The sequence below is a fragment of the Rattus norvegicus genome, chromosome 2, assembly GCF_036323735.1.
Source record: "Rattus norvegicus strain BN/NHsdMcwi chromosome 2, GRCr8, whole genome shotgun sequence".
Classification (NCBI taxonomy): domain Eukaryota; kingdom Metazoa; phylum Chordata; class Mammalia; order Rodentia; family Muridae; genus Rattus; species Rattus norvegicus.
Genome location: NC_086020.1, coordinates 249,577,153 through 249,588,062, shown reverse-complemented (window position 1 = coordinate 249,588,062; position 10,910 = coordinate 249,577,153). Strand labels below are relative to the sequence as shown.

At 39.9% G+C, this 10,910-nt stretch overlaps 1 long non-coding RNA gene across 1 annotated transcript; it reads right to left on the bottom strand.

Moving 5' to 3' along the window:
• Nucleotides 1-1,097: 1,097 nt before the first annotated feature.
• LOC120100983 (uncharacterized) lies at nucleotides 1,098-7,006 on the bottom strand. Its single transcript, XR_005501436.2, has 3 exons — nucleotides 6,868-7,006; nucleotides 4,085-4,248; nucleotides 1,098-2,768 (listed from the first exon to the last, which is right to left on the bottom strand). It is a non-coding gene; the product is annotated as an uncharacterized LOC120100983 (long non-coding RNA).
• Nucleotides 7,007-10,910: the final 3,904 nt, after the last annotated feature.

Sequence of the window (10,910 nt, the reverse complement as noted above, 5' to 3'; positions counted from 1 at the left end):
CACCAACAACTCTGCTAATTAGACTTGTCATCTTATATAGATGAGCTTGGTGTCACCAAAACAACTGCAGTGGTCACATCAAAGACTTAGTCACAGAGCAGCATATTTGCTAGAATAACAATGACAAAAATACTATGGAATTACCACAACATGACAAAAAGAGAGAATACACTACTGGGAAAATAGTACTGGTAGACTTGTTTGCCACAGTAGGTAAAACCCTGAGTTCCTATGATATGCATGAAAGCAACAAAGTAAAAAAAGAGGAAGTTTCAGGGGTAGATCTGAAGAAAGAATGATTGAGAATTTTCCAAAACTAAACCTAAGCACTTCACTATAGATCTAGGAAGCTTAGAGAATAGAAAACACGGTAAATACAAAAAATAACTCATCTGAGGCATATCACAGTCAAATGGAAAAAGCAACGTCTGAAAACCAAAGATAGAAAACATCATGGTTGAAGTCAGAGAAGAAAAAAAACAAAAAACAAAAAAACAAATAAACAAGACCAGACCAGACCAGATCAGACCAGATCAGACCAGGACCAAATCAAACCAAACTAAACCAAATATAAAACCCTTTATATCCCTCAGGACATCTCTAGAGAAGAGAGGAGAAGAGATGTCCCACATTTTAAAAACTACAGAAAAAAGAAGGTGTTTTACTGAAATATTTGAAGTGTTGGGGTTGAGGGGGAGGCAGTGAAATTATCTTTTAATATCAAAGGAGAAATAAAAGATATTGTTAGACAAACTGGCAGAATTTGTGGCCATTTGATATATTTTATAAGAAATGGTAAAATAAAATTACCAGAAGGGAGAAAAATAATTTAGACAAGGAACTTGGATATAATTAAACAAAAGTATTACCAAAATAAATTTAAATGACATAATTTTGAAAGAATTCTTATTCATTTTTTAAAAAATATGTATGTATACACACACATGTATATATGTATGCTCTATCTTTGTGCACACCGGCATGACAGAAGAGAGCTTCTGATGCTATTATAGATGGTTGTGCTCCACCATGGGTTGGTGGGAACTGAATTCAGGACCTCTGAAAGAACAGCCAGAATTCTTAAACACTGAGCCATGTATAGCCTGAAAATTTCTTATTTTTAGTTGATCAAACAGATAATGACATGTTCAAATTAGTTCAACAAATTAGTTCAACAATGTGTTCAGAAATTGTATCTCACAAATATGTGCAGTGGATGACAGTGTTGGAAGGGACAGAAGGGAAACCAAGATGTTAGAAGTTACTTGAACTATTTGAAAGAGAGTGTAGGCCAGCTGTAAATGCATCCTGAAGATTCAAGGGGAGCAGCTGTAAAAAGTTCTTAAAAAGTATAGTCAATATAGTAAGAGAGGAAGAAAAACAGAATCACATAAAATGCTCAGTTAGCAAGACAAGGCAAAAAACAGTACGAAACAAAAATACAGAAGAAACAAAATCCCAGTACCCAGCACAACAACAGAAAGTAAACAGAGACACTAGTGAGTATTAATCTAATTAGATATTTTTCTCATTGCTGTAACAAAATACCTGACAAAAGTAACTTAAAGAGGGTTTATCTGTGCTCACAGATCAAGAGAATATGGTCAGCCATGGTGGGGAAGTCATGGAGACAAGAACTTGAGGATGTAGCTGGTCACATTGTGTGTAGTCAGGAAGCAGAGGGAGATGAATGAAGGCTGTGCTACCTTCCTTCTTTTCTCCCTTTTATTCCTTCTGGACTCAGACAATATGATAGTCCCACTCACCTTCAAGATAAGTCTTCCTTTCTCGGTTAAACCCCTCTAGAAACACTCACATGGATAGAAGAGGTATCTTCTATTTGATTCCAAATCCAGTCAAGTTAACAATGAAGACTAACAGGTACATAATCTAACTAAATCAATAATCTACTTTAAACATCAACAGTCTAGATATACAAAATGTGAGACAATGGGCTTGAGTGGTTGAAACCCAACAAAATTCAATTGTAGGTTGTCTAAAAGAAACCAGCTTTAAATGGAAAGAAACAGATGAAAAATGAAGGGACAGAGAAAAATATACCACATAAAATAGAAACCAAAAATGTTGTCTGGAAGTAGAGAAGCCATCTTGAGGTCCTAGCATGCAAACTCCTTGGGTCTTAGATAGTTTCTCATGTACTGCACCCCTAGACTTTGTGTTTTCATCCTTGCTATGTTATGAAAAGAAATGTCTAGTGTGGTTGGGGCAACCAACTACACAGCCTTAACCATCTTTAATGGACATGGCAGGAAAATGTAGTGGCTGGCCTAGAACCTGATATGTAGTCCAAGTTAGCCTTGAACTCAAGAGATATTCCTGCTGCTTTTTCCTCAGTTAAGTGCTTAGATTAAGGCTGGAACACAAGGCCTGCTCAAGAATAGTTCTTTAACATAACTTTCAGTGAACATGAGTTCTTGCTTGTATTTGGGGTTGAAAATTTTAAGAAATGAAGGACATAGCTTTTTCTCTCCCCATCCCCAAAACAAGAGTCAAGAAGAGATTAAGTATGTTCATGTGGCTTCTATGCATAGTTGTCAAGTACAGAACTCCAGTTGAAATAAAATAAAAAAGGCAATGAAAATAAATCTGTAAAAACTTTTATTTCAAGGTCGGAGAGATTGCTCAGCTGTTAAGAGGATTGACTGTTCTTCCTGAGGACTTGGGTTCAAATCCCAACACCTAGATGGCAGCTCACTACCTTGCCCACTGTAATTCCAGTTCCAGGGAATCTGATACCCTCTTCTGACCTGCATGGATATGACATGTTACACGATGCACAGACATACATGCAGGCAAAAACATCCACACATAAAATAATAAATAAATCTTTAGAAAATTAAAAAAAACCAGCCTTTTATTTTACTCTCTTGTGAACCTGGTTACCAAGATGTCATGATGCTAAGCTCAAGAAATGTGCAATTGGGAAAGAACTAGGGAGGTTGGATCAGAGCGAGGGAGTGCACTTACTCAGGGAGAAACATCTTGAAGGCTCATAAAAAAGAAAGATTACAGGCTGTATTTATGCACTCCTTGTCAGAGACGGCTAACTCTAAATGGTTTTGCACTATGAAGCTGTCCTGTAGAAGTTTCTGGAATGCATTAAGTTCAAGATCATGAAGATCATGGTGCTTTTTTTTTCAATAATTACTTTTGTTTTAAATTGAGAAAATCACCTGATTTGCAGGGAACAGCATTTATTCACACTACACGCTCACTTTATTATTTCAATATAATCTTGAGATAAAAGGGCTTTGGGGAGACCAGAATTTAGGTTTTCCTTTGTCTCTAAGAGGGAAAAAAAAGGTAATGACAGTCCTACACTATAAGTTACAATTGTGTATGCATGCTGCTTCATGTGATCCCATTTATTAAGTTGATGTCACTGGGGTTATTCTTCTCATAAATTTACTTCAGGTACATGGATGTAGTAGTGATTTTCTTTGTTGTTGCAATTATAAAGCTGCAACTGATAAAAATAACTTGAAAGAAGAACTTATTTTGGCTCTTGTTGGGAGATGTAATTTATTAAAGCAGGGATTTTAAATTTATTTTATTAAAGATTTACCTTATTTGGATTTCTAAGTGTATAATACATACAAGATTAAGAAAAAAATATTTGCTTGGGGAGAATGCTCCTGTATTCCTTTGGTTCCATGCTCTAGTTCCGGAGAGTGAAGACCCACACACAGTCTACCACCTCTGAAGCCTAAGCAGGCAGCGTACTTCACATGGTGACCCACAGTTTGGTCACAAGTCCCTGAAGGATCCAGATCTCAATGTCACCAGGGCTGCTGGGGTGGAAATCTAAGTATGGTCCCTACCTCAGTTGGAGATGGAGATCAGGATGAAGTCTTCATGTAGTCTGTACATGGGATAGTGATTTGGGGCTGTAGTTTTGGTGTGCCCCCTTTCTCAGATGGCCATGGGCAGAAGTTGAGGAAGAACTGTAAGCAAGTTCTCTCCCTGGGTAGGAGAACCCCAGAAATGACTGAAATACTGGCTTGCTCCCTACCTCAGACTGAGATTTCCAGCTGGAGTTGAAGCCTTGGTGTATGGTTCTTACCTCAGATGGTCACATGATTTGCGCTCATTCCTCAGATGGCTGCCCCAGAGTTGGAGCTATGGTTGAAGTAGAGGTGGGTTCTACCTCAAGTGGAGTTAGAGCTGGGTGTTAGGGCTGAAGTCCCAGGCACTGATTGCTGACCCTGAGGTCTTGATGCTCCTTTCCTAGTACAGCAAACGTAAATTGGGGAAGAAGTTCAGGGACTCAGAGCCATGCATGGAGACCTCAGTGCTCTCCTACCTCAGATGACTGCAGAGCTGCTCGGTGGGCTTCCTACCTCTTGAATGTCAGACATGAAGGTCAAACCCTATTTCAGATGCCCCAGGGAGTCCGAGTAGGAGTCTTGGTGGGTTTCTTCCTCAGACAGTGGCAGGGTGTTGAGTGTGAGGGAGAAGCAGGGTCCCTTCATCAGATGAAGGTAGAATTGGTGTGGAAATCTCAGGGCTTTCTGTCCTTTGGGTAGTGCTTGGGATTGGGGAGGATTGACGGAAAGGTTCTCTACTTCAGATGGTGAGTAGAGTTGGCACTGAAATATGGACAGGCTCCCAGCATCAGATGCTACATGGAGCTGCAGAGCAAGGTGGGAGTCCAAATTGTCTTCACGCCAGTAGTTGAGGCTCAAAACGTATTTCTTAAAAAGCTATACCAAATTATTTAAAATGTACTTTTATTATTTCTAACTATGTGTTTGTCTGTAAGTGCAGGTACACACAGAGGCCAGAGGTCAGGTTCTCCTGGAGCTGGTTGTGAGGCATCTGATGTGGGTGCTAAGAGTTAAACTCATGACCTCTGTCAGAGCACACCACTGAACCATCCCTCCAGCCCCAAAGGGATACCACTATGAATAGATTGCACACATTGATCTTGGAAGGCAAATGGACATGCTTTACAGGTATATCTTCAGGTTTAGTGATGAGTTAAAGGTTACATGGAGCAGAACAAGGATGGGCTCAGGATGACTATTCTGTGTCTACTCAAAGATCAACCACTGAGCCGTATCTCCATCTACAAGAGTTTTTCTAAAGATAATTACCTAGTTGATACATACTAAACTGGTGATTCTCAACCTCCCTAATGCTATGACCTTTAATACAGCTCCTCATGTTGTGGTGACCCCAAGGCATAAAATTATTATTTTCTTGCTACTTCAAAATTGTAATTTTGTTGCTGTAATGAATGGTAATGTAAACATCTGATATGCTGATCAGAATCCCATAGGGATCATGACTCACGGGTTGAAAACACACTGCACTAAACAATATTTAATTTCTAGAGGTCTTGACACAATGTCAACTGAAAATCTGTTTTGTTCAAATTCACCGTAATTAGGTAAAAGGGCTGAGAATCTAATTATATACAGTGACATCTCATTAATAACATTCTGCTGGCTTGCACCATTGAGTGTCAGTAAGGAGAACATGAGTACCGGACTTATTAATTCAGAGGGTTATTACCAAATACCTCAGGCCATTTTTCTTCATGACAGATTTAGATAGCAATTAGCCAAATATCATCCCACTTTGCAGACTAGGAAGCCGAAGTATTAAGTGTCATGATTCACACCCGGTTTATAGACATAACTAGTGGTGAACTAAATTAGTCCAGACCTAAGAATCTTAGATTCCTGCTCCCAAGCCCGTTGCCCTTATGCCATAGGGCATGTGCAGTATAGACTAGGCTGTAGGTAGGGGTGAGAAGTGTGAGAAATGTCTGAGGACACAGTGCTGCTTTCCTCGCATCCCTCCCCCTGAAATGCCTCTGCAAATATGGTGAAGAGAGCTTAGATGGCAGAACTAAAAGCTAAGAAACGTTTTTAGCGACTCACAAGGAATGGTATTAATTATGCTTGACATGAGAGATATGCACTATTTTTTAGTCTCATTACTATCTCGTACTTTTGCACTATTTTGACTTATTTTTTTGCTATGAATCACTTTCATTTAATTTAGGGACAAGGTTGCCATTACTCACATTGCTTTATTTCATAAGGTTACTTTCAAATTTATTTACTTATGCTTTTGGATCGACTGGCATTTGTCTATTAGATTTTAAATAGTTAAATTTATTTGATGGAATTATTTTTTTAGAAGCAGGCAACTTAACTACTAGATTGCCAGGAGATAGAACACGAGAAAAACTAGACAAAGACTTGAATGAACAAACACATGGTGATCTTAAAATATGTTTTATAAGTCCCAGTTTTCTTTCTTAGAATCCAATGCTTCTACACTAAATTTTTATATTTTATGTGCTTCATCGTTGTTGTTTGAGTTCCATACTCACCTGGAATCTTTCAATTCTGAGTAAATGATTTGACTTAAGTCACTTTCTTCTGGTCTCTAAAAGCAGCAGCAGAACCCATAGTTCTAACTAATCCATGACAATCTAGATGTTGGTATTCATGTGTGAACTATTATGGTATTTATGGTGCAAAGGCCAAAGTCTTAGGCTTATTTATTTAGTTTACTAATGATCTTTATGGTCTTAAAACAGGCCCTTGGGGATCGTCAATGCAAAGCAGGTTGTTTTAGGTTCACTGGCGAGCATGCTACTATGATTTCTCTTAGAGCACTGTAAGATCAGCGATTTTTAACATATTAACCCCATGGTCATGTTACCCAAAGGATTTACATCAACTACTGACATATTTTTTTTTTTTGAGAAAGAAGAACTATATACCTTTTGTTAAATTCTGGGTAGTAATTCCTTGATATTTAACAGAAATTGTGCCAGAGGAGGCTATGGCTAGCCTGCTCTTTCTCCCCACCTCCACGTCAACTTACAGGCAAGACAGAAGCAACTCTCTGGTATTATCAGCCGAGGATTGCTGGTATCTTTGTTGCCTGATGTTGGGGTTCATAAATGAGCCGAGAAGCACACCATTCATCTGGCTTCCTGTGGTTAAGCTGCCTCGTAGTCTATCTGGTTTCTGTTTAACGCTCTCTAGGTAGAAAGTTCATTTTTTCCCCCACTCATTCCTTGATTAAACAAATATGTACTGGACATCTGATAGATGACAGACACGATTCTTGGGCTTTGAATTGCAGGAGTGGACAGGCAAATACATTTGTGTTTAGTGACACAGATGAAAAACATGCAAAAATGGACAGCATGCTCTTAAAATAAGACAAATGCTACAGAGTGAAAAAAACACACACACAGCAAGAGACTGTGCTGAGGAGTTCTATTTTTAAATCAGGCCATCACCACGGGGCCTTACTGGAAAGGGTGACATTTGAGCAAAACCATGAATAGGCAGGGGAGTGAGTCACTGGGTTAATTTTTAGTAATTGTCCTCATTAAGTGGTTATTGATTTGGAAGAATAATTTAGCTTTTAGCCAATTTAGAATATATATGTAACATTTTTCAGGATGATGAAAATGCCTAATAAAAATTTCCAGATGTAGCTCAAAGCTTCAGTGATATGTGGAGATTTACATCCTGCCAGAGGCTTCTGGAGACTGTCTTTGGAACAACGTGTCACTAAAAGGAAGGCGTCTCCTTGCCTGTGTGTGAGGGAAAGTTGGAATCCTTGAAAATCCAGTTAAATACAATAGTATTCCTCCAAAGGTTTTTGTTAGTGACATAATCTCAGTGCTCATAAATTACTGGTTTCAAGGTCCATTATTTTATGAGTTTAAATTTTTTTGGTTATTTTATTTATTTACATTTCAAATGTCCCCTTTCCTGGTTTCCCCTCCACAAACCCCCTATCACATCCACTTCCTCCCCTGCCTCTATGAGAGTACTCTCCCACCCATCCACCCACTCTCACCTCACCACCCTAGTATTCTCCTACACAGGGTCTCCCCTCACATTGATGTCAGATAAGGCCATCCTCTGTTACATATGCAGCTGGAGCCATGGGTCCCTCCATGTGTACTCTTTGGTTGGTGGTTTAGACCCTGGGATCTTTCTGAGGGATCCTGTTAGTTGATACTGTTGTTCTCCCTATGGGGTTGCAAACCCCTTCAGCTCCTTCAGTCCTTCCCCTATTCAGACTCCTCCATTAGGGTCTCCTGCTCAGTTCAATGGTTGGCTGCAAGCATACACATCTGTATTGGTCAGGCCGTGGCAGAGCCTCTCAGAGGACAGCTATACCAGGCTCCTGTCAGCAAGTGCTTCTTGGCTTCAGCAATAGTGTCTGGGTTTGGTGTCTAAAGAAGGGATGGATCAAGGACCTACACATAAAATCAGATACACTGAATCTAAACAAAGAGAAAATGGGGAAGAGCCTTGAGCACATCGGCACAGGGGAGAATTTCCTGAACAGAACACCAATGGCTCATGATCTAAGATGAACAGTTGACAAATGAGACATCATAAAACCACAAAGCTTCTGTAAGGCAAAGGACACTGTCATTAGGGCAAAATGGCAACCCACAGATTGGGAAAAGATCTTTACCAATCCTACATCTGATAGAGGGCCAATATTCAAAATATACAAAGAACTCAAGAAGTTAGGCTCCAGAGACCCAAATAACCCTATTAAAAAGGGACACAGAGCTAAACACAGAATTCTCAACTGAGGAATACCAAATGGCTGAGAAGCCCCTAAAGAAATGTTCAAGATCCTTAGTCATTAGGGAAATCCAAATCAAAATGACCTCGAGATTCCACCTCATGCCAATAAGAATGGCTAAGATAAAAAACACAGGTGATAACAGATGTTGTCGAGGATGTGGAGCAAGAGGAACACTCCTCTATTGTTGGCAGGATTGCAAGCTAGTATAACCACTCTGGAAATCAGTCTGGAGGTTCCTCAGAAAATTGGACATAGTACTACCTGAGGACCCAACTATACCACTTCTAGGCATATACCCAAAAAGATGCTCCAACAGATAACAAGAATCCATTATGAATTATTTTAATTTTAACTTTTTTACTCAAACTGTCAAGTAGCCCCAATTATTTATCTTAGAAGGAATAAAAATACTTATACATTCTAAAGTTGACATCTAGGATGGGAGATGGATCGGTCAGAAAAGTGCTTGCTGTGAAACATGAAGATCTGAGTTAAGTTCTCATACTTTTCATAAAATACCTGGGTGAGGTGGTGTGCATTTGAAATCCCATTCCTGGGAAGGCAGAGGCAGGGGTTCAGTGGCCAGCCAGTCTAGCTGAATAAGTGAACCCCAGGTCACTGTGAGACCCTGTCACAGAAAACAGATCAATGGCTCCTGTGGCATGACACCTCAGGTTGTTCTTTAGCTTTCCATCTCCACATACACATATATGTTCACACACTTGCACATGCACACACACATACAAACACACAAACACACACAAACATAGTCACAAACACATATGCACACACACAAACATACACACATGCACACACATATGTATCCACACATGCACACACAAACAAACACACAAACACACTCACAAACACACACATGCACACACACACACACAAACAATTCTTTTCACAATATTGTCTGGAAGAGATGTATGACATTGTTCATATTGAACCAATTGCTGTCTATTTTGCAATGCTGTTTATATTGAACCAATTTACCTATTTTACAGAGAGAATTGAATTAAAGCATGTTGTCAGTATTCATCTCCACTCCTACCACTGCCTATATATCTTTAAAATGGTTTTATTTACTTCTAATTATGTGTATGTTTGGGCCACTATTTGTACACATGAGAGCAAGTGCATGCGAAGTCTAGAAGAGTGCATTGGATCCTCCAGAACTGTAGTCCACGCTGTTGTTAGTATCTGATGTGGGTTCTGGGAACTGAACTTGTGATCTCTAGAAGAGTAGCAAGATCTCTTAGCCATTGAGCCATCTCTCCAGCTCTACTGTGCATGCACTTTTATGAATACATGCATATATGTGGTAGGTGGCTGTAGGAGGAGTGACTGTTGAGAATAGAGTTTTGTGGGAAGCCTGCAGGGACTTTATCATGTCTATTTAAGACCAATTTTTTTGTTAGTTTAGGCAAATCTTATGGTATAAATTTGTCAATTCAGCAACAATTATTAGGTTTTAAGATTTCTCGCACACACTGATAAGTGGATATTAGCCAAAAGCTCGAATTACCCAAGATACAATCCACAGACCACATGAAACTCAAGAAGGACAACCAAAGTGTGGATGCTTCAGTTCTTCTTAGGAGGGGAACAAAGATATTCATAGGAGGAGATATGGAGACAAAGTTTGGAGCAGAGACTGAAGGAAAGGCCATCCAGAGACTGCCCCACCTGGAGATCCAGTCCATATATATACAGCCACCAAATCTAGACAATACGGATGAAGCCAAGAAGTGCATGCTGACAGGAGCCTGATATAGCTGTCTCCTGAGAGGCTCAGCTAGAGCATGACAGAGGCAAATGTTAGCAGCAAACCATTGAACTAAGAACAGGGTCCCCATTTGGAGGAGTCAGAGAAAGGATTGAAGGAGCTGAAGGGGCTTGCAACCACATAAGAACAACAATACCAACCAACCAGCTCCCAGGGACTAAACCACCATCCAAAGAGGACACATGGACAGACCCATGGTTTCAGCTGCATATGTAGCAGAGGATGGCTTTGTTGGGCACTGATAGGAGGAGAAGCCCTTGGTCCTGCCAAGGCTAGACCCTCCAGTGTAGAGGAATGTCAGGGCAAGGAGACGGGAAGGGACGGTGGTTTGGGAGGGGGAACACTCTTATAGAAGAAGGGGGAAGGGGATGGGATAGGGGGCCTATCGATGGGAAACCAGGAAAGGGAATAACATTTGAAATGTAAATTAAAAATATCCAATAAAAAAAGAAAAAAAGAAAATGACTGACAGAGAGCACAGAACACTCTGATGTAATGGAAATGTCTGGAA